This window comes from Oncorhynchus kisutch, linkage group LG2, assembly GCF_002021735.2.
Source record: "Oncorhynchus kisutch isolate 150728-3 linkage group LG2, Okis_V2, whole genome shotgun sequence".
Classification (NCBI taxonomy): domain Eukaryota; kingdom Metazoa; phylum Chordata; class Actinopteri; order Salmoniformes; family Salmonidae; genus Oncorhynchus; species Oncorhynchus kisutch.
The window spans coordinates 59197199-59225132 of record NC_034175.2 but is presented as its reverse complement, the minus strand read 5'-3'; the positions used below and the strand labels follow the sequence as shown (position 1 = coordinate 59225132).

The window sequence follows — 27934 nt, the reverse complement described above, 5'->3', positions numbered from 1 at the left end:
ATTTTTGGATGGCCACACGTCACGTCGGAGATATCCTTAGTGCCCTCCGGCACTAGAAAAAGGACACTGGTCTGTTCCCACCCTGTACAGTGAGTACCACATAACACACTCTTTGGTCTTTGATCCTTGGCAGACAGGCAGCATGACAGACAGACACACACATACAGACACATGCCTGTGCACACAGATACCGACATACAAACATACAGATGGAATGGGTAGACCCTATGCAATGAAGGGTTGTGTTCCTGAAGTAATGGTAGAGAACACCACATGCCGTCCTCTGTCTACCAGGCTGTTGACAAGTGGGCTGGCTGCATGTGAGGGGCAAGGCAGCAGTTGTGGTGAGAAGGACTGCTGTTGTTTTGTCAGGAGGAGTTAACAAAAGTAGCATTGAGACGTAGCCTACAGGCCTCCCACGCCGCAGCGTAGTGTGTGTGTGGGCGTGTGTTTCTATATGTATATGTGCTTGGCATACAGCCGTGCAATCATACGCTATTGCATAGATTACAAGGTGGATATAAGCAGAGTTGATTATGTGTGTGTGTGTGTTCAGGATTTTGTATACAGCCTGTTGGTTGTGGGTATTAAAACCCTCCCTGTCCCCCATCACTACTCCATTTCCTCTATGGCCCACCATGCTAACCGGATTAGCCCATCCTCAGACAGACAAGGCCATGCGAAGGAGCCCAACGCTGAGCCAGTTAGAACACACTGCTCACAACAGCGGACCTACTATTCGCTGTGTTCCAGCTAGCCATACGTGATGATGTGGCTCAATATGACGCAAGACAGCCATTTTGTCTCGGACATTATGGTTTTGGACTAGCAGGTTGGTCAATGTCAAAATAGTCTATAGTACATGGACTTTCCTGTGAAAGTAAATATGATATTGTATGACTAAGTATAATGATTGAATGTTATGTAAATATATAGTATATGAATAGCATTTGTACACTTTGATATGTCAAATCCATGCACATTACCAAAGAGCAAAGATACATCATCTTAATCCAACTGTAATTGTACAATATTAATCTAAGGATAATATTTCCCCATATTTCCCATCTTATGATTGTTAGAATAAGAGTTATGGACCATGAAACAGGGAGAAACTGAGGAGAACTGTAATTTGAAACAGCTGCTGTTGGTAAGCATAACATTCAGGTTAATTTTTAAAATGCAATGACAGTCTGAATGATTAAATAAATTGCTCATTTACCCATGAAAAGTTCTTGCCTTTTAAAGTTGCACAAATGGCGGCATTTTTCAGTTGCATCCCCATTTTGTGAATGATTATTATTGTTTGGTTATACAGTGGGGCAAAAAAGTATTTAGTCAGCCACCAATTGTGCAAGTTCTCCCACTTAACAAGATGAGAGAGGCCTGTAATTTTCATCATAGGTGCACTTCAACTATGACAGACAAAATGAGGGGAAAAAAATCCAGAAAATCACATTGTAGGATTTTTCATTAATTTATTTGCAAATTATGGTGGAAAATAAGTATTTGGTCAATAACAAAAGTGTATCTCAATACTTTGTTATATACCCTTTGTTGGCAATGACGGAGGTCAAACGTTTTCTGTAAGTCTTCACAAGGTTTTCACACACTGTTGCTGGTATTTTGGCCCATTCCTCCATGCAGATCTCCTCTAGAGCAGTGATATTTTGGGGCTGTTGCTGAGCAACACGGACTTTCAACTCCCTCCAAAGATTTTCTATGGGGTTGAGATCTGGAGACTGGCTAGGCCATTCCAGGACCTTGAAATGCTTCCTTCGTTGCCCGTGTGGTGTGTTTGGGATCATTGTCATGCTGAAAGACCCAGCCACGTTTCATCTTCAATACCCTTGCTGATGGAAGGAGGTTTTTACTCAAAATCTCACGATACATGGCCCCATTCATTCTTTCCTTTACATGGATCAGTCATCCTGGTCCCTTTGCAGAAAAACAGCCCCAAAGCATGATGTTTCCACCCCCATGCTTCACAGTAGGTATGGTGTTCTTTGGATGCAACTCAGCATTCTTTGTCGTCCAAACACGAAGAGTTGAGTTTTTACCAAAAAGTTATATATTGGTTTCATCTGACCATATGACATTCTCCCAATCTTCATCTGGATCATCCAAATGCTCTCTAGCAAACTTCAGACGGGCCTGGACATGTACTGGCTTAAGCAGGGGGACACGTCTGGCACTGCAGGATTTGAGTCCCTGGCGGTGTAGTGTGTTACTGATGGTAGGTTTTGTTACTTTGGTCCCAGCCCTCTGCAGGTCATTCACTAGGTCCCCCCGTGTGGTTCTGGGATTTTTGCTCACTGATCTTGTGATCATTTTAACCCCACGGGGTGAGATCTTGCGTGGAGCCACAGATCGAGGGAGATTTATCAGTGGTCTTGTATGTCTTCCATTTAATAATAATTGCTCCCACAGTTGATTTATTCAAACCAAGCTGCTTACCTATTGCAGATTCAGTCTTCCCAGCCTGGTGCAGGTCTACAATTTTGTTTCTGGTGTCCTTTGACAGCTCTTTGGTCTTGGCCATAGTGGAGTTTGGAGTGTGACTGTTTGAGGTTGTGGACAGGTGTCTTTTATACTGATAACAAGTTCAAACAGGTGCCATTAATACAGGTAACTAGTGGAGGACAGAGGAGCCTGTTAAAGAAGAAGTTACAGGTCTGTGAGAGACAGAAATCTTGCTTGTTTGTAGGTGACCAAATACTTATTTTCCACCATATTTTGCAAATAAATTCATTAAAAATCCTACAATGTGATTTTCTGGATTTTTTTTTTAGTGTACCTATGATGAAAATTACAGGCCTCTCTCATCTTTTTAAGTGGGAGAACCTGCACAATTGGTGGCTGACTAAATACCTTTTTGCCCCACTGTATGTCTGAAAACAAAGGAAGTCATTATTGCAGGTCAGATGTTACATACAGGGCATTCAGAAAGTATTCAGACCCCCACATTTTGTTATGTTACAGCCTTATGGGGCGGCAGGGTAGCCTAGTGGTTAGAGTGTTGGCCTAGTAACCGGAAGGCTGCAAGTTCAAATCCCCGAGCTGACAAGGTACAAATCTGGCATTCTGCCCCTGAACAGGCAACTGTAATTGTACAATATTAATCACTGTTCCTAGACTGTCATTGAAAATAAGAATTTGTTCTTAACTGACTTGCCTAGTTAAATAAAGGAAAAAAAAATCTAAAATTGATTACATTGTTTTCCCCCCTCATCACCCTATGATGACAAAGCAAAAACAGATTGTTTTGACATTTTGGAAAAGGGAAATATCACATTTATATAAGTATTCAGACCCTTTATTCAGTACTTTGTTGAAGCACCTTTGGTGGCGATTGCAGCCTTGAGTCTTCTTGGGTATGACGCTACAAGCTTGGCACACCTTTATTTGGGGAGTGTCTCCCATTCTTCTCTGCAGATCCTCTCAAGCTTTGCTAGGTTGGATGGGGAGTGTCCCTGCACAGCTATTTTCATGTCTTTCCAGAGATGTTCGATCGGGTTCAAGTCCGGGCTCTGGCTGGGCTACTCAAGGACATTCAGAGACTTGTCCCGAAGCCACTACTGCGTTGTCTTGGCTTAGGGTCATTATCCTGTTGGAAGGTGAACCTTTGCCCCAGTCTGAGGTCCTGAGCACTCTGGAGCCGGTTTTCATCAAGGATCTCTGTACTTTGCTCCGTTCATCTTTCCCTCAATCCTGACTAGTCTCCCAGTCCCTACAGCTGAAAAACATCCCCATAGCATGATGCTGCCACCACCATGCTTCACCGTAGGGATGGTGCCAGGTTTCCTCCAGACGTGAAGCTTGGCATTCAGGCCAAAGAGTTCAATCTTGGTGCCATCAGAACAGAGAATCTTGCTTCTCATAGTCTGAGAGTCCTTTAGATGCCTTTTGGCAAACTCCAAGTGGGCTGTCATGTGCCTTTTACTGAGGAATGGCTTTCGTCTGGCCCCTGTACCATAAAGGCTTGATTGGTAGAGTGCTGCAGAGATGGTTGTCCTTCTGGGAGGTTCTCCCATCTCCACAGAGGAACTCTGGAGTTCTGTCAGAATGACCATTGGGTTCTTGGTTTCCTCCCTGACCAAGGCTCTTCTCCCTCGATTGCTCAGTTTGGCCGTGTGGCCAGCTCTAGGAAGAGTCTTGGTGATTCCAAACTTCCATTTAAGAATGATAGAGGGCACTGTGTTCTTGTGGACCTTCAATGTTGCAGACATTTTTTGGTACCCTTCCCCAGATCTGTGCCTCGACACAATCCTGTCTCAGAGCTCTACGGACAATTCCTTCAACCTCATGGCTTGATTTTTGCTCTGACATACACTGTAAACTTTGGGACCTTATATAGACAGGTGTGGGCCTTTCCAGATCATGTCCAATCAATTGAATATATCACAGGTTTGCAAATATTTCTACAAACCTGTTTTCGCTTTGTCATTATGGGGTACTGTGTGTAGATTGATGAAGAAAACATTTAATGTAATCCATTTTAGAATAAGGCTGTAACGTAACAAAATGTGGAAAAAGTCAAGAGGTCTGAATACTTTCCGAATGCACTGTATGTGTTGTGTTAGCTGAATAATCGTACCAAAGATGATTGATAAATGAAAATAGTTCACTCTGGCCATTTACCATTTAACAAAAAAAATTCAGGTCCTGTCTACTTAAGAGGTGGCTCTCCCATAGGCACCAATGCGATATCAGCTGGGTTTGTTCTACTTAGTTCAGTGACTTCCATTGAAACAGAAAGCATTATGGAGTGGGATGTTTGGCTTCCTCTTCCGTTTCTGTCTTACAGTACAGTGCAGTTGGTTCTTTCATTAAAAAGGCTGAGACTATAGCACCTATAGCATATCCCACCACTTCGAAATATATTCCCACTTCAAACATCCATAGCCAGAGAAAACCCCAACTCTTCATTTGTAAAACGTTCTCCTTCGCTGTCTTTTAAACGTCCAGTTCATTAGGTGACAAAAATCATTCTTAATCCGCAAATCAACAGTCCTATGTTTTCAAAATGATGTGTCTGCAACCGCGTATACAGTAGACTACGTCCTCAACAAATTGTGGCTAAAAAAGTGTAGCCAGAAAACTTGGTTACTACAGTACTCTAACAGCATAGCTGTTTTTTAAAGCAGACTTTCAACAGTTTGTTTTGTCTTCTTATGTAAGTGCAATATACAGCAAGATTTCACTTGGTATATAGTCATTGGATTTGTGGATTTCATCAAATAATTATATTTTGATTCTCATCTTAACGTAGCCCCAAGCGGTAATCAAATAAAACAAAATAATATTTTAGTTCTCTCTTAAGAACTCTCTTTAAAAAACACATCCTCAAATAGTATATTTCTTGTAAGATTTACATTTAAATAAATAGTGTTAGATATACACAAGTACTGAGAGGACAGACAGAAGACTAGTTGACAGACAATGGTAAATCAGCTTACTTTAGTTGAAGCGAATCACCCATTGGAGAAGGGTATACTTGTATAATGCTATATCTGAACAATAAAAGACTGTTGCAAAACGCTAAAGACTCAGCTTTATACATTTTATACAATCTATTATAAATTCATATGAATTAATTACCCAATTATGAATAATTCATAACACAATTATAATTCATAACACAATTATAATTATAACATTGGTAAGTTGATTAAAACATATATATTATCCCATGACACCGTCACCTTTTTCGTGTCATTGTCAAAAAATTGGATAGGCAAATATACCAGTAAATCTTAGATGTTTGAATTACACACATTTATTTAACAAATTACACATATTTATTCCACAAATGACACATATTTAACAGATTACACAAATTTATTTAACAAAATACATTATTTAACAAATTAGTCAAAACTTTTTTGAATAGTAGCCAACACATGAATTTAGTTCCTATAGTTTACATCTTCATTTATTTTTAACTTTAAATAATTCGTTGAAAGTGTCAGACACGTTTGTGTTATATACAGTATAAGTTTGTGAACATTTGTTAAAATTGTATCAGTGATTTTTGATGTCCTTTACCCTAATGACAGGTCATGTGATCATATAGTGTTATCCATAGAGTAATGTTTACCCCATAGGAGAATATCATTTGGATTCCTTAATTTCTTGCATCCTCTCCTCCATCCTCTCCTCGCCTCCTTTTAAAAAAGGTCAAAGGTAATCAAGAAGAGGAGGCGAGGACAGGAAACATGGGCCTTTTCTCATTTGTGAAAAAGTCCGTCCTCCACCCTCTCCCCTCCGGCCTCTCCCCTCTGTGTGTCCTACCTGTCTCCTAAGCGGAAGAGTTTTGAAATCTACCACACCCCCTTTGAATCAGCTTTTGTTTTGTCGGAGAAGAGCATGCACACATTTAAAAACAATATGTTACTTATCGTTTTATCTGTAACATTTTTAAAATTTAAAGTGTAAGTGGAGAAGTGTCTAATTTCATACAAGCACATTTCCATCCATGTTCTTCTCCTCGCTGCCTCTCCTTGATTACTTTTGTCCTTTTTTAAAAGGAGGCAAGAGAGGACAGAGGAGAGAGGACAGCAGGAGTTGAACAAATCCAATTGAGAAAAGGCCACGGAAACAAACGTGCTTGCATGAAATAAGACTCTCCTTCTCCTCTAGCATGCCATCGGTAAATTATGATTTAAATCATAAAACAAATTAATCCTAAAGAAAATGGTTAGAAAAATACATCTAGCTAGTTGTGCTAGACATTTATAGATAAAAAAGATACCTGGCATATTGTTTTTAAATGTGTGCATGCTTTTCACTCATCTGTGAAAATATATGTTTCAAAGGGTTTGTGGTGGATTTTAAAACTCTTCCATGTAGGATACACTGGAGCATCCTCTGCCAGAAGACGGCAGTCGAGGAGAGGAGCAAACTACTCTCTGTCCACCTATTAACTAATTGACACTCTCCTACATATGGCAACCACTTATCGGTTTTCGGGGTCACGTTGGAAAGGAGGACAGATGAGTTGAGGAGAGGACGCACTTTTGCCCAATTGAGAATATCTCCCCATGACAGATGAACACTGGATCTGAGAGCAGAAGAGGGTTGATGACACACACACACACACACACACACACACACACACACACACACACACACACACACACACACACACACACACACACGCACATGCACACACTCACGCAGAGTGAAGAGCAAAGTGTTCATCCCATGTGTTCCTCAAAGAGTTCAGGTTACAACTGGGAGGCATCTTGGGAATGGAGCTCGGCACAGACCGTGGATAACTGCTTTAACACCAGCCAGCGTCATGTGTGGTCCCAATGGAATTCTGTGTGTGTGTGTGTGTGTGTGTGTGTGTGTGTGTGTGTGTGTGTGTGTGTGTGTGTGTGTGTGTGTGTGTGTGTGTGTGTGTGTGTGTGTGTGTGTGTGTGTTGAAAGATAACAGAAGCCAGTGCCAAATGTCGAACACTAATTGCACTGGTATAAATGAATCATAATATTTCAGTGTCATATAAAGTTATTAGACATACTAAACTGTAGGACGCCAGTGAAACAGTACAGAATCATTTAGTTAACCGGTGGTGTGAAATCTATTTAGTATGTGTGGAGCAGTAGGCTTTCACGGCCGTTCATGTGGCTGTCGTGATGTCATCTGCAATATTTTGGGCCCCAAATGCATCTGGGCAGGCATGAAAAATCCTGTTGGTGTGTTTCTATGTGTGTGTGTGTGTGTGTGTGTCAAGGATTTCCCTCACTAAAATAAGGGTCATTATGAACTGAATGCTTATGGAGTCAATGCCTGAGAAAACTAGACATATAATAATTATTCATTCTAAACTACAGTTTTATTTGACCCTTTTTATTAATTTAATAGAGGTAGTGGCAACTTAATAAAGGCATTCCATGTAATTAGACAAGGAAGGGGATGGACAATACGTGGCTAATTAAGCATAGCTATGTCCATTAAACATTTCACTGGGCAGTTTACTATTAAGGCACAATGCTTACAATGATTCATCCCAATAATGACCTTGGTATATCTGATGATAATATAATTGAATGGTACCCCACAACAGGTCCAAAACAAGTGCAATGGCATATCAGCACTGGTTAGGCCTCCTCATAGTGGGTGATCCTCAACATGTTAAGGCTGAGAAATGCAGATAACTGTGAGGGAGAGCTAATGCTCATTCATCGCTCATCTCACACATTGGTTCTGGGCTCTTTAGCAAGGACTGAATGGTTCCTTTGTTGAACTCCTATATTTCATCTTCCCACTTCTAGCATAGGAGAGAAATGTGCAGCTTTACTGGAGCTCTCCAGTGTGCCCAGCTGGTCTGTATAAGCCTACCCAGACACTGACTGATTAACTTACTGCAGGTGCATGACCAGTCAGCGCTGCCCTCTCAGTCGCCCGCTCAAACCAAACAGTCACTCTTTATCACCCTACTATACTGCAAGCTTCCCCAAGCCTCTACCATTCACTTTACTGTATGTTGTTCTAGATACAGCAGTCACACACAGCCAAGACGTGATATGGAATTGGATAGCACCGAGGGGGGATGTCAGTGCTTTTTGGAGACCACAGTCAGTGGATTAACCTGGCTAAGTAATTAGGTTGGTTTGAAAAGTAAGACAGCATGGTTCATAGCATACTGTTGTACACTATGAGAGTATACGACAACAAACACTTCAGACTACTCCTCTCTTTCCTCATCTGCCAAAGTGAAACCCACCCACCCAGACACGGATGAAGGTCAATCACTGTCTATTACTGTGCCTTGATGATACACTCTGGTTTAATGCCCTGATCTGTGAATACCAGCACCTCAAAGGTTGATAGACTGCCTCAGCCTCGGTGGTGGACTTGGGGTCTGCTCTCACATGTGGAATCCATTACATAGTTGCAAGAAATAGATTTTCTTTCGGCAACTCTTTTGATGTTGAGGAGAAAAAGAAAGTTCAAAAACGTGTTTGTGCCCTGAGGTGTTTGCGTATAAACAGAGTAACCATATCGCAGATGAGTTTGTGGAGGTGTAAATGATGCTGACCTATTTCTCAGAGCTGATCTGTTGTTTGTGGAGGATGTGCTGTATAGAATGGGTTATTGACGGTCAGACAGAGCAGAGGTTAAGATGAGAGTCTGTGTGGTCTGCTTAACACCTTACATGTGTTTCACATGAACCTCTGCATACAGGGTTGAGACTAAATGAAAAATACAAAGATATACAAATACGGAGGTCTATACTGTCAACAGGTTTACACTGTCTTTACACTTTAAAAAAACTACAATACTAAATCTAGTTTGTTTCAGTATTGAATATGTACAATAATATTTTGTTTACAGTTTCAGTAATATTCAGTAATGACACATAGATCTTTCATACATTAAAATACTGTCTTTTAAGGTGACTCACACTAACAACAATAGAAAAATAGCTAAATAAACATACATAATTCTGTACATTCTCTGAACCAATATGTATTGTGATGCCAAAGTTGCTTTGTATCATTGAATCAGATTGAACTGTTATTATGTACATCCCACATTGCCTTTTTACATTCAATTTATTTATTTAGTATTTAGTACTTTCATTTCACAGGAGGTTGGTGGCACCTTAATTGAGGAGGACGGGCTCGTGGTAATGGCTGGAGCAGAATAGGTGGAATGGTATCAAGTAAATCAAACACATTGGTTTCCATGTGTTTGATGAATATCTATTCACTCCGTTCCAGCCATTATCACAAGCTGTCCTCCCCTCAGCAGCCACTGTTTCATTTACTTACAACTGAAATATACGAGAGATCCTTTTCTTTGTCCAAACACTCTGGGGTTGATTAAGTCAGAGAGTGTGTGCAGTAAAAAAAAAAAATCAAAACAAAGGATTCACACCGTCTTCGACTTCAACCTTAGCAGTCGACCTTAACCTTCAGCCACTGAGGGAAAGTGGCAAAGGTCAAACAGAGATGGAATGAGTTCTAGGCTTGTGAATCTGGGCACGTCTGACCCAAACCATGTCTAATAGTCCTCAACCCAGGAGTATGGCCTTTACCTGTCTACTTTCAGACCTCCTGCACACACACACACACACACACACACACACACACACACACACACACACACACACACACACACACACACACACACACGCACACGCACACGCACACACACACACAAGACTGCATTGTAATGATCCCTTGTGATCACATGCATGCGAACACAGGCACACACACGATAGGCATTTACAGCAGAATAGGCAGATGCCACAGTTCTAATCTCACCTGAGGGGCCTGAGCATTCCACTCCACTCAGTCAAACAGTCAAACATATGACAAGGGGAGTGTCTCAATTCAGCTGGATAAAAAAAACAGACAGGTCACCTGTGATAGAAGTCAGTATTCAAAGTCCATCCATGTCTGAGGATGTCAGGAGATTACTTGTAAACTATCCACTAGGGGCAACAGTGAGCACTATTACCATTAAGTATGCTTGGGTTTTGCGTGGGCATTGTAGATGGGGATGGCGGATGGGCGTAAGCAGTCGCCTCTGATTCCAAACGTTGCAAGTTTGAATCCAGTGATAGGCTCAAAACTCAAATATAATCTAATCAAATACAAACCTTAACCATTCAGAGTTAATGCCTAAACTTAACCTTAAACACCTTGGAATTAGACGTTTGGAACAACTTAGAAATTTGACATGGATGAACGTCTAATTCTGATGGGAGAGTGTGAGAGCTGGTAGAAAAAAAATGATCTGAAAGTTACCTCTCACTGAGCACACCAAGTCATTTCAACATGGAGAATGTGGTCTTATTTGGTAGATACATCGATCAATGAGATTCCAAACTATTTTCCCCTACTCAACAAGCCTAAAGTTTGATTCCCAATGTTGTCACTATGCTTTCAACCATCTAAAAGCACACCAAAGTAAAAAAAAAAGGGAAAACAATGTTAGATATTTTGTTTATTTATACAACGTGTTATCACTGTGCTTAATAATCTGATAGCAAAACCTACCTGGATTGCAGTTAGTACATGGTCCAAGTGATCAATGCCGTTTGAGATTCTGTGCATGCTTTCTATGATAAGAATTGTTTTGCTACAGTAAACTCAAAATGTGAAAGCATTAGGCTATTAACTGTCTAACAAAAGTACACTTAACAAAAATATAATCACAACATGTAAAGTGTTGAATGTTTCACGAGCTGAAATAAAAGATCCCAGAAGTGTTCCATACCCACAAAAAGCTTATTTCTATATTTTCTTTTCAGAAATCCTTGTTAGTGAGCATTTCTCCTGCCAAGATAATCCATCCACCTGACATGTGTGGCATATCAAGAAGCTGATTAAACAGCATGATCATTACACAGGTGCACCACACAGATGTCTGAAGTGGAAGAGTGCAATTGTAATTCTGACTTCAGGAATGTCCACCAGAGCCGTTGCCAGATAATTTAATGTTAATTTCCCGACCATGAGCCGCATCCAATGTCATTTTAGATAATTTAGCAGTACGTCCGACTGGCCTCACAACCGTCGACCACGTGTATGGCGTCGTGTTGGCGAGGGGTTTGCTGATGTCAACATTGTGAAAAGAATGCCCCATGGTGAAGATGGGGTTATGGTATGGGCAGGCATTTTGAATGCACAGAGATACAGTGAAAAGATCCTGAGGCCCATTGTCATGCCATTCATCAGCTGCCATCAACTCATGTTTCAGCACGATAATGCATGGCCCCATGTAGCAAGGATCTGTACACAATTCCCTGAAGCTGAAAATCTCCCAGTTCATTCATGGCCTGCATTCTCACCACACATCACCCATTGGGGACGTTTGGGATGCTCTGGATCGACGTGCACGACAGCGTGTTCCAGTTCCCGCCAATATCCAGCATCTTCGCACAGACATTGAAGAGGAGTGGGACAACATTTCACAGGCCACAATCAACAGTTTGATCAACTCTATGCAAAGGAGATGTGTCGAGCTGCATGAGGCAAATGGTCACACCAAATACTGACTGGTTTTCTGATCCAACCTCCTACCTTTTTTTTTAAGGTATCTGTGACGAACAAGTTAATATCTGTTTTCCCAGACATGTGAAATCCATAGATTAGGGCCTAATTTATTTATTTATATTGACTGATTTCCTTATATGAAATTGTTGCTTGTTGCATTTATATTTTTGTTCAGCATAATATTGAATTGTGTTTGGTTGACAAACCAAATATCAACATTTAAAGGAGCTGTATCTACTGCTTGGACAGTTCCATCTGAGTTACTGGCTTATTCTATTATCCTATTCTTAATCCTATTCTTATATCCTATATTATATTTTTGTTAGAGATGGAGATGTGAATCAAACATATTTATTATTAACTTGTAGATGCCATTTGAAATCAACCAACACTTGAAACCCTAAGCCCATACAGTGCATTCGGGAAAGTATTCAGACCTCTTGACTTTTTCCACATTTTGTTATAGCCTTATTTTAAAATTGATTAAAAAAAATAATTCCCCTCCTCAATCTACAGACAATACTCCATAAAGACAAAGTGAAAACATATTTAGGCATTTTTGCAAATGTATTAAAAATAAAAAACATAAATACCTTATTTGCATAAAGTATTCAGACCCTTTGCTATGAGACTCGAAATTGAGCTCAGGTGCATCCTGTTTCCATTGATCATCCTTCTATTTCTACAACTTGGGGTCAACCTGTGGTAAATTCAATTGATTGGACATGATCTGGAAAGGCACACACCTGTCTAACTAAGGTCCCAAAGTTGACAGTGTATGTCAGAGCAAAAACCAAGCCATTAGGTCGAAGGAATTGTCCGTAGAGCTCTGAGACAGGATTGTGTCGAGGCACAGATCTGGGGAAGAGTAACAACACATTTCTGCAGCATTGAAGGTGCCTAAGAACACAGTTGCCAAAATCATTCTAAAATTGAAGAAGTTTGGAACCACCAAGGCTCTTTCATAGAGCTGGGCATCGGGCCAAACTGAGCAATCCGGGAGATGGGCCTTGGTCCGGGAGGTGACCAAGAACCCAATGGACACTCTGACAAAGCTCCAGAGTTCCTCTATGGAGATGGGAGAACTTTCCAGAAGGACAACCATCTCTGCAGCACTCAATCAACCAGATCTCTATGTTAGAGTAGTCAGACGGAAGCCACACCTCAGTAAAAAAGGCACATGACAGCCCACTTGGAGTTCGCCAAAAGCCACCTAAAGGACTCTCAGACTATGAGAAGCAAGATTCTCTGGTCTGATGAAGCCAAGATTGCTCTTTGGCCTGAATACCAAGCTTCACGTCTGGAGGAAACCTGGCACCATCCCTACGGTGAAGCATGGTGGTGGCAGCATCATGCAATGGGGATGTTTTTCAGCTGTAGGGACTGGGAGACTAGTCAGGATTGAGGGAAAGATGAACGGAGCAAAGTACAGAGATCCTTGATGAAAACCTGCTCCAGAGTGCTCAGGACCTCAGACTGGGGCAAAGGTTCACCTTCCAACAGGACAACCACCCAACCACACAGCCAATACAACGCAGGAGTGGCTTTGGGACAAGACTCTGAATGTCCTTGAGCGGCTCAGCCAGAAACAGGACTTGAACCAGATGAAACATCTTTGGAGAGACCGGAAAATAGCTGTGCAGGGACGCGCCGCCATCCAACCTGACAGAGTTTAAGAGGATCTGCAGAGTAGAAGGGGAGAAACTCCCCAAATACAGGTGTGCCAAGCTTGTAGCATCAAACCCAAGAAGACTCAAGGATGTTATCGCTGCCAAAGGTGCTTCAACAAAGTATTATATTTAAATATTTAAATGTCATATTTCAGTTGTTTTTTGATACATTTGCAACTATTTCTAAAAACCTGTTTTTGCTTTGTCATTATGGGTATTGTGTGTAGATTGATGAGGGAAAAACACTATTTAATCCATTTTAGAATAAGGCTGTAACGTAACAAAATGTGGAAAAAATCAAGGGTTCTGAATACTTTTCCAAATGCACTGTATGTATTGTCTATTTTTAGTTTAATCCTGGGCTGAATTTAAACATTAGCTGTTGATGACTTCCCAAATACTATATAGGGCTAAATAGCCTCATTGATAATATATGATTAATATTGTATGGTTACATTTAATTTGCTCTGTTGATCCTACCCTTTGGAATGACTTCGATAACAACAGTGAATCTGTTAACTGGATAGTTCTCAACAGTCATTCTCACGATAGGACATTGGTAATAGTCAGTGACAAATATTAACGCTGGGCTTGGCTAAAACCCTTGATGGGAGACCAACGGGATAGCTGTAGATAGATCAACTCTCCAGTACGAGGTGCTGCCCAGACTATTTGTTTTTGTTATAGTGGATATTACGTTGAAAATCTGACATTGTTTCAAAAAGAACAAATTCAACATATTTTATGTTGAAAATTGGTTGCCATAATGAAATAATCCTGTGGTTAAAAATGACAGTTGATGACTTTTTTCAAATCCAATGTATTCTCCACATCACAATACGTTGACAAATTAAACTGAAACAATGTTGACTTAACCATTTTGTGTACATGCATGGGAGTAGCCTGCCTCCATCGGTGAGCGAAGGGCCGTACACCCTGAGTTTTCACTCACTTGCACTACCAGGGATAGGCAACTCCAGTCCTCGAGGGCCTGATTGGTGTCACACTTTTTCTCCATTCCTAGCAAACACAGCTGATTAATCAAATTGTATTCTAAACTGAAGATCATGATTAGGTGATTATTAGAGTCAGGTGTGTTAGTTGGGGCTGAGGCAAACCTGTGACACCAATCAGGCCCTCAAGGACTGGAATTGCCCACCCCACCCCTGCCCTAGACCAATATCTTAAATATCTTGTCAGTGCCCCTCAGGTACAATAACATCAGCCAGGTTGTTCAAAATTGGATGTCTATTCATGTCCTTAGTACGACGGGAAATGCCTTCAAAACCGTCCACTTGGGGCAATAGTTAGCGCCATTCATGTTGAAAATGGTTGGGTTTTGCTGGGGCATCGTGGATGGTGTAACTCCATGACACACACACTGGCTCAAAAGGTTGTGTGTTCCATCCCAGTCTTGGGCACTGTTTATTTATTTTTGGTTTTAACCCTCTGCCAAATCTTATCACTTACCTTAACCATTCGGAATGAGTGCCTAAAGTTAACTTCAAAAGGTTGTGTGTTCCATCCCAGTCTTGGGCACTGTTTATTTATTTTTGGTTTTAACCCTCTGCCAAATCTTATCACTTACCTTAACCATTCGGAATGAGTGCCTAAAGTTAACTTCAGAATTTGACATTTGGAGAACTTGGATGAGCTTCTAATTATGCAGTGAGACTGTGAGAGGTTGTTGAATAAGATATCATACTAGTTTGTTTGCCTGCTTGATGTCAGCCTTTTAGAGTAAGGCCCATATGCTCCACACACACACACACACACACACACACACACCACACACACACAGAGTTAGGATGATCATATTTAAAATACCCAAATGCGGGACAATATTGTGATTTTGTGGGACAGTATAGCCTATATGAATAAGATCATGTATAATAACTATTTAGTCATTATGTGATCTTCCAAGACATCGATTCAACTTTGAACTAACTTTACTAAACAAGCACAATTGTGAAAAGTTGTGGAGCAATGCTCCGGGGCGCTCTGGCAGGCAGCACTACACCCCTTCACTCCGCTGCTGCACCGAACAAGCACCTAGCATAGCCAAAATTGTATGATGCAGAAACGAGAGACCACGTGTGCCTGTTACATGAAAATCTGTGAATACTTGTTCCAAGGAAACAGTTCTGGTTGGTCTCAGTGAATGTAAAAAGGAAGGGAGACTATTAAAATGGGATTGAGTGAAGTAGCCGCAAATATGTTGAAGTAGCAACTAATGAGCAAAGAGAGCATCACAAGTTTGATGAAATGACCTTATATCTTTCAGTCTAATACGGCAAATTACTTTTGTAGCTCTTCATTAGAAGCACACTTTTTGTAAGTAGTTAGGCTTAACTGTTCTCCAAGTTAGGCTGGAATTTAGATCAGAAGGATATGACAAATATGATTGGTTGATGATAGGCCTATATCTCATATTGTTGCTGCACAGAATATCAGTTCTCAATAACAATTGGAGAAGTGCTAAACATCACAAGTAGGTTTAGGCTACCACATCCTTATAATATACACTACCTTACAAAAGTTTGGGGTCACTTAGAAATGTCCTTGATTTTTGAAAGAAAAACGCTTTTTTTGTCCATTAAAATAACATCAAATTGATCAGAAATACAGTGCAGACATTGTTAATGTTGTAAATGACTATTGTAACTGGAAAGAGCAGATTTTTTATGGAATATCTACATAGGCATACAGAGGCCCATTATCACCAATCATCACTCCTGTGTTCCATTGGCACGTTGTGTTAGCTAATCCAAGTTGATCATTTTAAAAGGTTAATTATTCATTAGAAAACCCTTTTTCAGTTATGTTAGCACAGCTGAAAACTGTTGTTCTGATTGAAGAAGCAATAAAACTTGCCTTCTTTAGACTAGTTGAGTATCTGGAGCATCAGCATTTGTGGGTTCGATTACAGGCTCAAAATGCCCAGAAACAAAGAACTTTCTTCTGAAACTCGTCAGTCTAAGCCTCCACAGCTTCTGAATAACAGAAAGATATTTTAAGAACATGTCTGCATTTCTGGTGTCAGGACATCGGGTATCTAAACATTGCCAGAGTTCATTTGGACTAACATTGCATCATGTGATGTCTTTTTCATAATGTACAGCAGACCATTGCAAAAGAATGTGGTCCAAAAAGGATTTTGTTCAATATAAAATACATTTTCTCTGTATTTTTCTAGGAATATAGGCATGGACATTGATATGCCTTTCACTTAAAAAATGTATGTGTTTGATTTATGGTAAATGTAAAACAGCTTCTAAGATTGAGCAATGAGGTGGTGCTGAGTTGAGTTCTGCATTACTGAGCTGATATTTTGTGTTCAAAGGTATGCCTGTGATGGTGAGAAAGGGAAGAGGAGAAACTACATTGGCACACATCATTCTGTCAGATTACTGGTGACAGGGATGCAAACAGTTCTCAAACCTTCAAGAGCATGTGACCTTCATATCACTAACACTCTGACACTCCATGTACGGTAACCACGTCTCAGATTATACCGGACAGTCCCGCGTTTTGGCCCTTTGTCTTGCGTCCTGCAACCAAACAATAATATCCACTATTTTATCAACAAATTTAAACACCACTAATTTAGAAAATAAAGGTTGATTTGGCCGTTATTTCAGTCACATGCCGACCTGTCTCTTGCAGTCACATTGTACTTATGAAAATATATACACTACCGTTCAAAAGTTTGGGGTCACTTAGAAATGTCCTTGTTTTTGAAAGAAAAGCTAATTTGTTCATTAAAATATAAAATGTATCGGAAATAGAGTGTAGACATTGTTAATGTAGTAAATGATTATTGTAGCTGGAAACAGAGTTTTTAATGGAATATCTACATGGCCATTATCAGCAACCATCACTCACTCCTGTGTTCCAATGGCACATTTTATCATTTTAAAACGCTAATTGATAATTAGAAAACCCTTTTTCAGTTATGTTAGCACAGCTGAAAACTGTTGTTCTGATTGAAGAAGCAATAAAACTTGCCTTCTTTAGACTAGTTGAGTATCTGGAGCATCAGCATTTGTGGGTTTGATTACAGGCTCAAAATGGCCGGAAAAAATAACTTTCTTCTGAAACTTGTCAGTTTATTTTTGTTCTGAGAAATGAAGGCTATTGTAACCGATGTGAAGTGGCTAGCTAGTTAGCGGTGGTGCGCGCTAATAGCGTTTCAATCGGTGACGTCACTCGCTCTGAGACCTGAAGCAGTTGTTCCCCTTGATCTGCCGTGGCTTATGTGGTCCGATGGGTAACGATGCTTCGTGGGTGACTGTTGTTGATGTGTGCAGAGGGTCCCTGATTCAAGCCCAGGTCAGGGCGAGGGGCCGGACGAAAGTTAAACTGTTACACTAAGTGCGTAATTGCCAAGAAACTGAAGATCTCATACAACGCTGTAAGATCTACTCCCTTCACAGAACAGCGCAAACTGGCTCTAGAGGAGTGGGAGGCCCCGGTGTTGAGCAAGAGGACAAGTACATTAGTGTCTAGTTTGAGAAACAAGCACCTCATTAAATAATACCTGCAAAACACCAGTCTTAACGTCAACAGTGAAGAGGCGACTCCAGGATGCTGGCCTTCTAGGCAGAGTTGCAAAGGAAAAGTTTCTTGGCAATTTCTCGCATGGAATAGCCTTCATGTCTCAGAACAATTATAGACTGACATGTTTCAGAAGAAAGTTATTTGTTTCCGGCCATTTTGAGTCGTAATCAAGCCCACAAATGTTGAAGCTCCAGATACTGCTTATTTAATCAGGACAACAGTTTTCAGCTGTGCTAACATAATTGCATAATTGTTTTCTAATGATCAATTAGCCTTTTAAAATTATAAACTTGGATTAGCTAACACAACGTGCCATTGGAACACAGGTGTGATGGTTGCTGATAATGGACCTCTGTATGCCTATGTAGATATTACATAAAAAATCAGCCGTTTCCAGCATTAACAATGCCTCCACTATTTCTGATAAATTTATGTTATTTTAATGGACAAATTGATTTTCTTTCAAAAACGACATTTCTAAGTGACCCCAAACTTTTGAACGGTAGTGTATATGTTTTCATAAGCGCAATGTGACTGCAAGAGACAGGTCGGACTGAAATAACGGCCAAATCAACCTTTATTTTCTAAATTAGTGGTGTTTAAATTTGTTGATAAAATAGTGGATATTATTGTTTGGTTGCAGGACGCAAGACAAAGGGCCAAAACGCGGGACTGTCCGGTATAATCTGAGACGTGGTTACCGTACATGGAGTGTCAGAGTGTTAGTGATATGAAGGTCACATGCTCTTGAAGGTTTGAGAACTATTTACATCCCTGTCACCAGTAATCTGACAGAATTATGTGTGCCAATGTAGTTTTGCCTCTTCCCTTTCTCACTATCACAGGCATACCATTGAACACAAAATATCAGCTCAGTAATGCAGAACTCAACTCAGCACCACCTCATTGCTCAATCTTAGAAGCTGTTTTACATTTACCATAAATCAAACACATACATTTTTTAAAAGTGAAAGGCGTATCAATGTCCATGCCTATATTCCTAGAAGAATACAGAGAAAATGTATTTTATATGGAACAAAATCCTTTTTGGACCATATTCTTTTGCAGTGGTCTGCTGTACATTATGAAAAATATGTCACATGACACAATGTTAGTCCAAATGAACTCTGGCAATGTTTAGATACCCGATGCCCTGACACCAGAAATGCAGACATGTCCCTATAATATCTTTCTGTTATTCAGAAGCTGTGGAGGCTTAGATTCCACTGTATGCCTGGTTTTCATAGACACCATGCTCAAAGTGATTTGGCCCAGGAACTTTGGCCATGTAGGAGTACTTAGGCAGAAAAAATACGTTTGCTGAAAAATTAGGGACATTTTTTTTCATATTCACAGCAGACTCATGTCTGACACCCCAGATGAAGAGCAATGCCAGAGTTTTGCCCATACAGAGTAAAATAAATATGAAGACAAGATGGAGTTAACGTTGGAGAAAGAGATGGGATCATGTGTCACTCTGCACCCTTCAAACGAACCTTGAAAGAAACTCTCATCAGTTACAGAAGATAAGCTCATTAGGGACATAAACTGGCCAAGTTCGCCTCAACATATTTACACTGATCTAACAGACATTTCAGGTCAACACGTTCACTGTCATTCTCTTCAACATCATTACCTATCAACGCTTATAACTCTTTGCCAACCACTTTGCCTCATTTAGGCAGATACTTATTCAAGTTTTTTGCCACATCCATCAGACAAGTCAGTCAGTGGACATAGAATAGCCATAACAGAGCTGTATGTCCTTGACCCCTACTAGATTACGTAAAGTCATAATACTAACCTGTCAAAGAGAATGTTAAGTTCATGACACTATGGTGACATCATAGATGCAGAGAGCTAATGTTTTGTAAGGGGAGAACAACTACCCCCTCTCATTGAAGCCACGGAAGTTCAAGACCGACCGTTGTACTGAAGGCATTGTAAGTGTCCCAGGTGTGATGAATGCCCTTAATTACTGTGCATGATTTTGCCCTAATTGAGTGTTCCTAATTGATTGTTTCATGGAGCAATGTGTTTGGCTGTTTATATCCCTTGTTTGAAGCCTGGCTGTCCAGGGGAAGGTGCAGGTTAGAGGGAAGTGATGTTGATTAAAGCTGTGACAGAGGGTTGGAAGCTGAGGGTTTTGCTAAGAGAAGTATTACCTTGATGAAATAATAATTTAAGCTAAAGATAATGTTACAATGCTCCACATGCACTGAAACCTGTTTTGTTTGATATAAATGTTTGTATTTGTTATCCATCCTCCATTTGTGCTAATCCTAAAGTGGGTATGGAAGCTGAAATTGGGAGATAAAACAAAACAAACTGAACTGTAGCATGCCTCTGATCCTCCTTTCATGTTCTTCTGTTCAAACTCAAACCGAAAGAACCTGTGTAGCCAATTGGTAGAAGTGTTTATTTGAGCTCCCTATGCTCTTGGTCTAAACCTAGGGTGGTGTAGTCTTATCAATGGTACTGAACTGTGTCTAGTCAAAGCTGCTCTTGACCAGCCTTTGACATTAGCAGAAAACCAGATCTCCCCAAATTATAGTGAATGGAAAAAATGGCAATATTTGTGTAAAAAAATGTATATTCTAAGACCATCGTAGTGTCAATTGCATCTAATACACCAGAAGTATGTTCTTGAACCGACTATTTTAAAATTGCACACAGAAGTTAAGGATAATTATTTTTTAATTCAGGCTAATTTAGTTGCTATTGGAAGCCTGCAGTAGTACCCTGGTTGGCCTTCAATTTGAGATACTCAATGAGAGGGAGCAGCACTGAGCTAGACTGGAGTAGAACAAACTGTGCATGTCATGTCTCCATGAAATGCAATCTTAACTGACTTCATTTGCAGGTGGTGGGCAGTAGAAAGCTATTTGCTTCAATCTTCGAGCTCAATCTCTGTCAAAAGAGGAGCTGTTTTCTAAGTATTTTTTTCCCTGGTTTACATTTGCTCTGCTTGTATTTTCCCTATAACAATGCCTTGACTAATTTTTGATATTACCCTAAAAGTTTAGAAACATTTGGTATGGTGTGACTATTAAGCTTTAGCTACTGCAGGTCTAAGAGAAGGCAGTGTGCCCTGGCGCTCCAACTGACTCTGACAGTTGAACTTGAGGTGAGGAAGACTGTTTCAGGCCTACCAAAGTTCCTCCTATAATCTAACAATATAATCCTTAACTTTATACAAAGTATTCTGATATAAAATGTACAATTTAGCCTCTTGTCTATATCTGTACAGCAGTTGCAGTAGCCATCTGACATTTAAAAAAAATGCATGTCGGTGTCATAGCATGCCACGGGAATATCTTTATCTCTGGGGTTAGGCATAAGCTTCTCTTCCTTTTATATAGGCCAAAAAATAATTGTCCTCACTGTCGACTGCGTTTATTTTCAACAAACTTAACGTGTAAATATTTGTATGAACAGAAGATTCAACAACAGACATAAACGGAACAAATTCCAAAGACATGTGACTATCAGAAATGGAAATGGGGGGGGGTCAAAATCAAAAGCAAGTCAGTATCTGGTTTGGCCACCAGCTGCATTAAAACTTCTTACGGCTAGCGGAACCCCTCGACAACATTGCGCTGAAAAGCAGAGCGCGAAATTCAAAAATATTTTTTTTAAACATGAAACTTTCATACATTCACAAGTGCAATATACCAAATTAAAGCCTAACTTTTGTTAATCTACCCATCATGTCCGATTTCAAAAAGGCTTTACAGCGAAAGCATATGATTATGTTAGGTCAGAGCCTAGTCACAAAAACACATACAGCCATTTTCCAGCCAAAGAGAGGAGTCACAAAAAGCAGAAATAGAGAGAATTAATCACTAACCTTTGATTTTCATCAGATGGCACTCATAGGACTTCATGTTACACAATACATGTATGTTCTGTTCGATAAAGTTCATATTTATATCCAAAAATCTCAGTTTACATTGGCGCTTTATGGTCAGTAATGTTGTGCCTTGAAAACATCCGCTGAATTTTCAGAGAGCCACATCAATTTACAGAAATACTCATAAACTTTGATAAAAGATACAAGTATTATGCACAGAATTATAGAAATACTTCTCCTTAATGCCACCGCTGTGTCAGATTTTTTAAGTGTTTCGGAAAAAGCAAACCATGCAATAATCTGAGTATGGCGCTCAGACACAAAAACAAGCCATGCAGATACCCGCCATGTTGTGGAGTCAGTAAAAGTCAGAAATAGCATTATAAATATTCACTTACCTTTGATCTTCATCAGAATGACCTCCCAGGAATCCCAGTTTCACAATAAATGTTTGTTTTGTTCGATAAAGTCCATAATTTATGTCCAAATACCTCCTTTGTTAGCGCGTAAATCCAAACTCACGAAGCGCGGACAAATCCAAGCGAAAGTTCAGATGAAAAGTTCCAAAAGTTATATTACAGTTCGTAGAAACATGTCAAACGATGTATAGAATCAATCTTTAGGATGTTTTAACATAAATCTTCAATAATGTTCCAACCGGAGAATTCCATTGTCTTTAGAAATGCAATTGAATGCAGGTTGCTCTCACTTGTGCGCACATGATCAGCTCATTCGCCCCCACTTCACAGTAGAAGCCTCAAACAATGTTCTAAAGACTGTTGACATCTAGTGGAAGCATTAGGAAGTGCAATATGACCCCATAGACACTGTATATTCGATAGGCAATGAGTTGAAAAACTACAAACCTCAGATTTCCTGCTTCCTGGTTGGACTTTTCTCAGGTTTTCACCTGCCATATGAGTTATGTTATACTCACAGACACCATTCCAACAGTTTTAGAAACTTCAGAGTGTTTTCTACCCAATACTAACAATATGCATATATTAGCTTCTGGGCCTGAGTAGCAGGAAGTTTACTCTGGGCACACTTTTCATCTGAACGTGAAAATGCTGCCCCCTATCCCAAACAGGTTTTTAAGTACTGCAGTGCATCTCCTCCTCATGGACTGCATCAGATTTGCCAGTTCTTGCTGTGAGATGTTACCCCACTCTTCCACGAAGGCAACTGCAAGTTCTCGGACATTTCTGGGGGGGAATGGCCCTAGCCCTCACCCTCTGATCCAACAGGTCCCAGACGTGCTCAATGGGATTGAGATCACAATGACAACAAGCTCAGTCCGATGATGCTGTGACACACCGCCCCAGACCATGAAGGACACTCCACCTCCAAATTGATCCCGCTCCAGAGTACAGGCCTCGGTGTAATGCTCATTCCTTCGACGATAAACGCAAATCCGATCATCACACCTGGTGAGACAAAACCGCGACTCATCAGTGAAGAGCACTTTTTGCCAGTCCTGTCGGGTCAAGCGACGGTGAGTTTCTGCCCATAGGCGACATTGTTGCTGGTGATATCTGGTGAAGACCTGCCTTACAACAGGCCTACAAGCCCTCAGTCCAGCCTCTCTCAGCCTATCGTGGACAGTCTGAGCACTGATGAAGGGATTGTGCGTTCCTGGTGTAACTCGGGCAGTTGTTGTTGCCATCCTGTACCTGTCCCGCAGGTGTGATGTTTGGATGTACCGATCCTGTGCAGGTGTTGTTACACGTGGTCTGCCACTGTGAGGACGATTAGCTGTCCATCTTGTCTCCCTGTAGCGCTGTCTTAGGCATTTCACAGTACGGACATTGCAATTCATTGCTCTGGCCACATCTGCAGTCCTTATGCCTCCTTGCAGCATGCCTAAGGCACGTTCACACAGATGAGCAGGGACCCTGGGCATCTCTCTGTTGGTGTTTTTCAGTCAGTAGAAAGGCCTCTTTAGTGTGCTAAGTTTTCATAACTGTGACCTTAAATTACCTACCATCCGCAAGCTGTTCGTGTCTTAACGACCGTTCCACAGGTGAATGTTCGTTAATTGTTTATGGTTCATTGAACAGGCATGGGAAACAGTGTTTACACCCTTTACAACGAAGATTTACAACGAAGATCTGTGACTGTTTCAGGCCTACCAAAGTTCCTCCTATAATCTAACAATATAATCCTTAACTTTATACAAAGTATTCTGATATAAAATGTACAATTTAGCCTCTTGTCTATATCTGTACAGCAGTTGCAGTAGCCATCTGACATTTAAAAAAAATGCATGTCGGTGTCATAGCATGCCACGGGAATATCTTTATCTCTGGGGTTAGGCATAAGCTTCTCTTCCTTTTATATAGGCCAAAAAATAATTGTCCTCACTGTCGACTGCGTTTATTTTCAACAAACTTAACGTGTAAATATTTGTATGAACAGAAGATTCAACAACAGACATAAACGGAACAAATTCCAAAGACATGTGACTATCAGAAATGGAAATGGGGGGGGGGTCAAAATCAAAAGCAAGTCAGTATCTGGTTTGGCCACCAGCTGCATTAAAACTTCTTACGGCTAGCGGAACCCCTCGACAACATTGCGCTGAAAAGCAGAGCGCGAAATTCAAAAATATTTTTTTTAAACATGAAACTTTCATACATTCACAAGTGCAATATACCAAATTAAAGCCTAACTTTTGTTAATCTACCCATCATGTCCGATTTCAAAAAGGCTTTACAGCGAAAGCATATGATTATGTTAGGTCAGAGCCTAGTCACAAAAACACATACAGCCATTTTCCAGCCAAAGAGAGGAGTCACAAAAAGCAGAAATAGAGAGAATTAATCACTAACCTTTGATTTTCATCAGATGGCACTCATAGGACTTCATGTTACACAATACATGTATGTTCTGTTCGATAAAGTTCATATTTATATCCAAAAATCTCAGTTTACATTGGCGCTTTATGGTCAGTAATGTTGTGCCTTGAAAACATCCGCTGAATTTTCAGAGAGCCACATCAATTTACAGAAATACTCATAAACTTTGATAAAAGATACAAGTATTATGCACAGAATTATAGAAATACTTCTCCTTAATGCCACCGCTGTGTCAGATTTTTTAAGTGTTTCGGAAAAAGCAAACCATGCAATAATCTGAGTATGGCGCTCAGACACAAAAACAAGCCATGCAGATACCCGCCATGTTGTGGAGTCAGTAAAAGTCAGAAATAGCATTATAAATATTCACTTACCTTTGATCTTCATCAGAATGACCTCCCAGGAATCCCAGTTTCACAATAAATGTTTGTTTTGTTCGATAAAGTCCATAATTTATGTCCAAATACCTCCTTTGTTAGCGCGTAAATCCAAACTCACGAAGCGCGGACAAATCCAAGCGAAAGTTCAGATGAAAAGTTCCAAAAGTTATATTACAGTTCGTAGAAACATGTCAAACGATGTATAGAATCAATCTTTAGGATGTTTTAACATAAATCTTCAATAATGTTCCAACCGGAGAATTCCATTGTCTTTAGAAATGCAATTGAATGCAGGTTGCTCTCACTTGTGCGCACATGATCAGCTCATTCGCCCCCACTTCACAGTAGAAGCCTCAAACAATGTTCTAAAGACTGTTGACATCTAGTGGAAGCATTAGGAAGTGCAATATGACCCCATAGACACTGTATATTCGATAGGCAATGAGTTGAAAAACTACAAACCTCAGATTTCCTGCTTCCTGGTTGGACTTTTCTCAGGTTTTCACCTGCCATATGAGTTATGTTATACTCACAGACACCATTCCAACAGTTTTAGAAACTTCAGAGTGTTTTCTACCCAATACTAACAATATGCATATATTAGCTTCTGGGCCTGAGTAGCAGGAAGTTTACTCTGGGCACACTTTTCATCTGAACGTGAAAATGCTGCCCCCTATCCCAAACAGGTTTTTAAGTACTGCAGTGCATCTCCTCCTCATGGACTGCATCAGATTTGCCAGTTCTTGCTGTGAGATGTTACCCCACTCTTCCACGAAGGCAACTGCAAGTTCTCGGACATTTCTGGGGGGGAATGGCCCTAGCCCTCACCCTCTGATCCAACAGGTCCCAGACGTGCTCAATGGGATTGAGATCACAATGACAACAAGCTCAGTCCGATGATGCTGTGACACACCGCCCCAGACCATGAAGGACACTCCACCTCCAAATTGATCCCGCTCCAGAGTACAGGCCTCGGTGTAATGCTCATTCCTTCGACGATAAACGCAAATCCGATCATCACACCTGGTGAGACAAAACCGCGACTCATCAGTGAAGAGCACTTTTTGCCAGTCCTGTCGGGTCAAGCGACGGTGAGTTTCTGCCCATAGGCGACATTGTTGCTGGTGATATCTGGTGAAGACCTGCCTTACAACAGGCCTACAAGCCCTCAGTCCAGCCTCTCTCAGCCTATCGTGGACAGTCTGAGCACTGATGAAGGGATTGTGCGTTCCTGGTGTAACTCGGGCAGTTGTTGTTGCCATCCTGTACCTGTCCCGCAGGTGTGATGTTTGGATGTACCGATCCTGTGCAGGTGTTGTTACACGTGGTCTGTCACTGTGAGGACGATTAGCTGTCCATCTTGTCTCCCTGTAGCGCTGTCTTAGGCATTTCACAGTACGGACATTGCAATTCATTGCTCTGGCCACATCTGCAGTCCTTATGCCTCCTTGCAGCATGCCTAAGGCACGTTCACACAGATGAGCAGGGACCCTGGGCATCTCTCTGTTGGTGTTTTTCAGTCAGTAGAAAGGCCTCTTTAGTGTGCTAAGTTTTCATAACTGTGACCTTAAATTACCTACCATCCGCAAGCTGTTCGTGTCTTAACGACCGTTCCACAGGTGAATGTTCGTTAATTGTTTATGGTTCATTGAACAGGCATGGGAAACAGTGTTTACACCCTTTACAACGAAGATCTGTGAAGTTATTTGGATTTTTACTAATTATCTTTGAAAGACAGGGTCCTGAAAAAGGTATGTTTCTTTTTTTCTGAGTTTATATTTATTAAAATGTTAATATCATACAGTGGACACCTAAGCCTATAGGCCTATGCATGTAATGCCCTGATACATTTAGTGCTCAAATATCTGACAACTGAACCTTGAGATTGACAATTATTGTTTTAGGAAAGTAGCCTAAAAAAATATTACAAAAATAAGCTATAAAGTGTTGCATATGCTTCACATCGAAACACAAGGACTTGTTTTTTGTAATGTGTTATAGGCTGTTTTAAGGACACGTAAATGTGGCTAATTTGGCCAGTATCCATTTATTGATAGAGCTGGCTGAGCGCGGTTGGATCTGAATGCATATGGATGTCTGGTAAATTTCTCAAATGTCTTGTATATGAAAATCTTCCCTGCCATGTTTTTCGGCACTACATTTTCAGAAAGGAAACTAATTTAGTTTATTTGAAGATTTCAGAATATTCACATGAAAATCTGACACCAAATGGATGGAAACCCAGCTAGTGTGCTAGTCCAGTGTCACTTTGATTATGTCTGCACACCATGGTTCACCAGCAGCCCCAAACATCTAAAGAATAAGTTACAAACCAAAAAAGCTTGTAAGAATTGTACTTACACTCTCCCCTCATACTCATCTGGAGCTTGAGCATTTTTCTGTCTCTATCTCTGTAATGTGTCTATTTATGTAATTGTATATGTATTTATGTAAAAAACAGGGATCACAATGGAAATAAGTCCCCAACCTTATTGTGCAATCCCGGTCACTTAAACAAATCTTTGTGTATATACTGTACACTATGTATTTTTTTATTTGGCAAATAATATCAATCAATCAATCCAAACTCTGCAGTGG

At 40.5% G+C, this 27934-nt stretch overlaps 1 long non-coding RNA gene across 1 annotated transcript in view; it reads left to right on the top strand.

The window, feature by feature from the left end:
* Positions 1-27934, top strand: part of LOC116355341 (uncharacterized) — a 40079-nt gene continuing 12145 nt past the window's right edge. Inside the window, exon 1 of the long non-coding RNA XR_004204373.1 lies at positions 1-89. This is a non-coding gene — a long non-coding RNA (uncharacterized LOC116355341). The remainder of the gene's footprint in view (positions 90-27934) is intronic.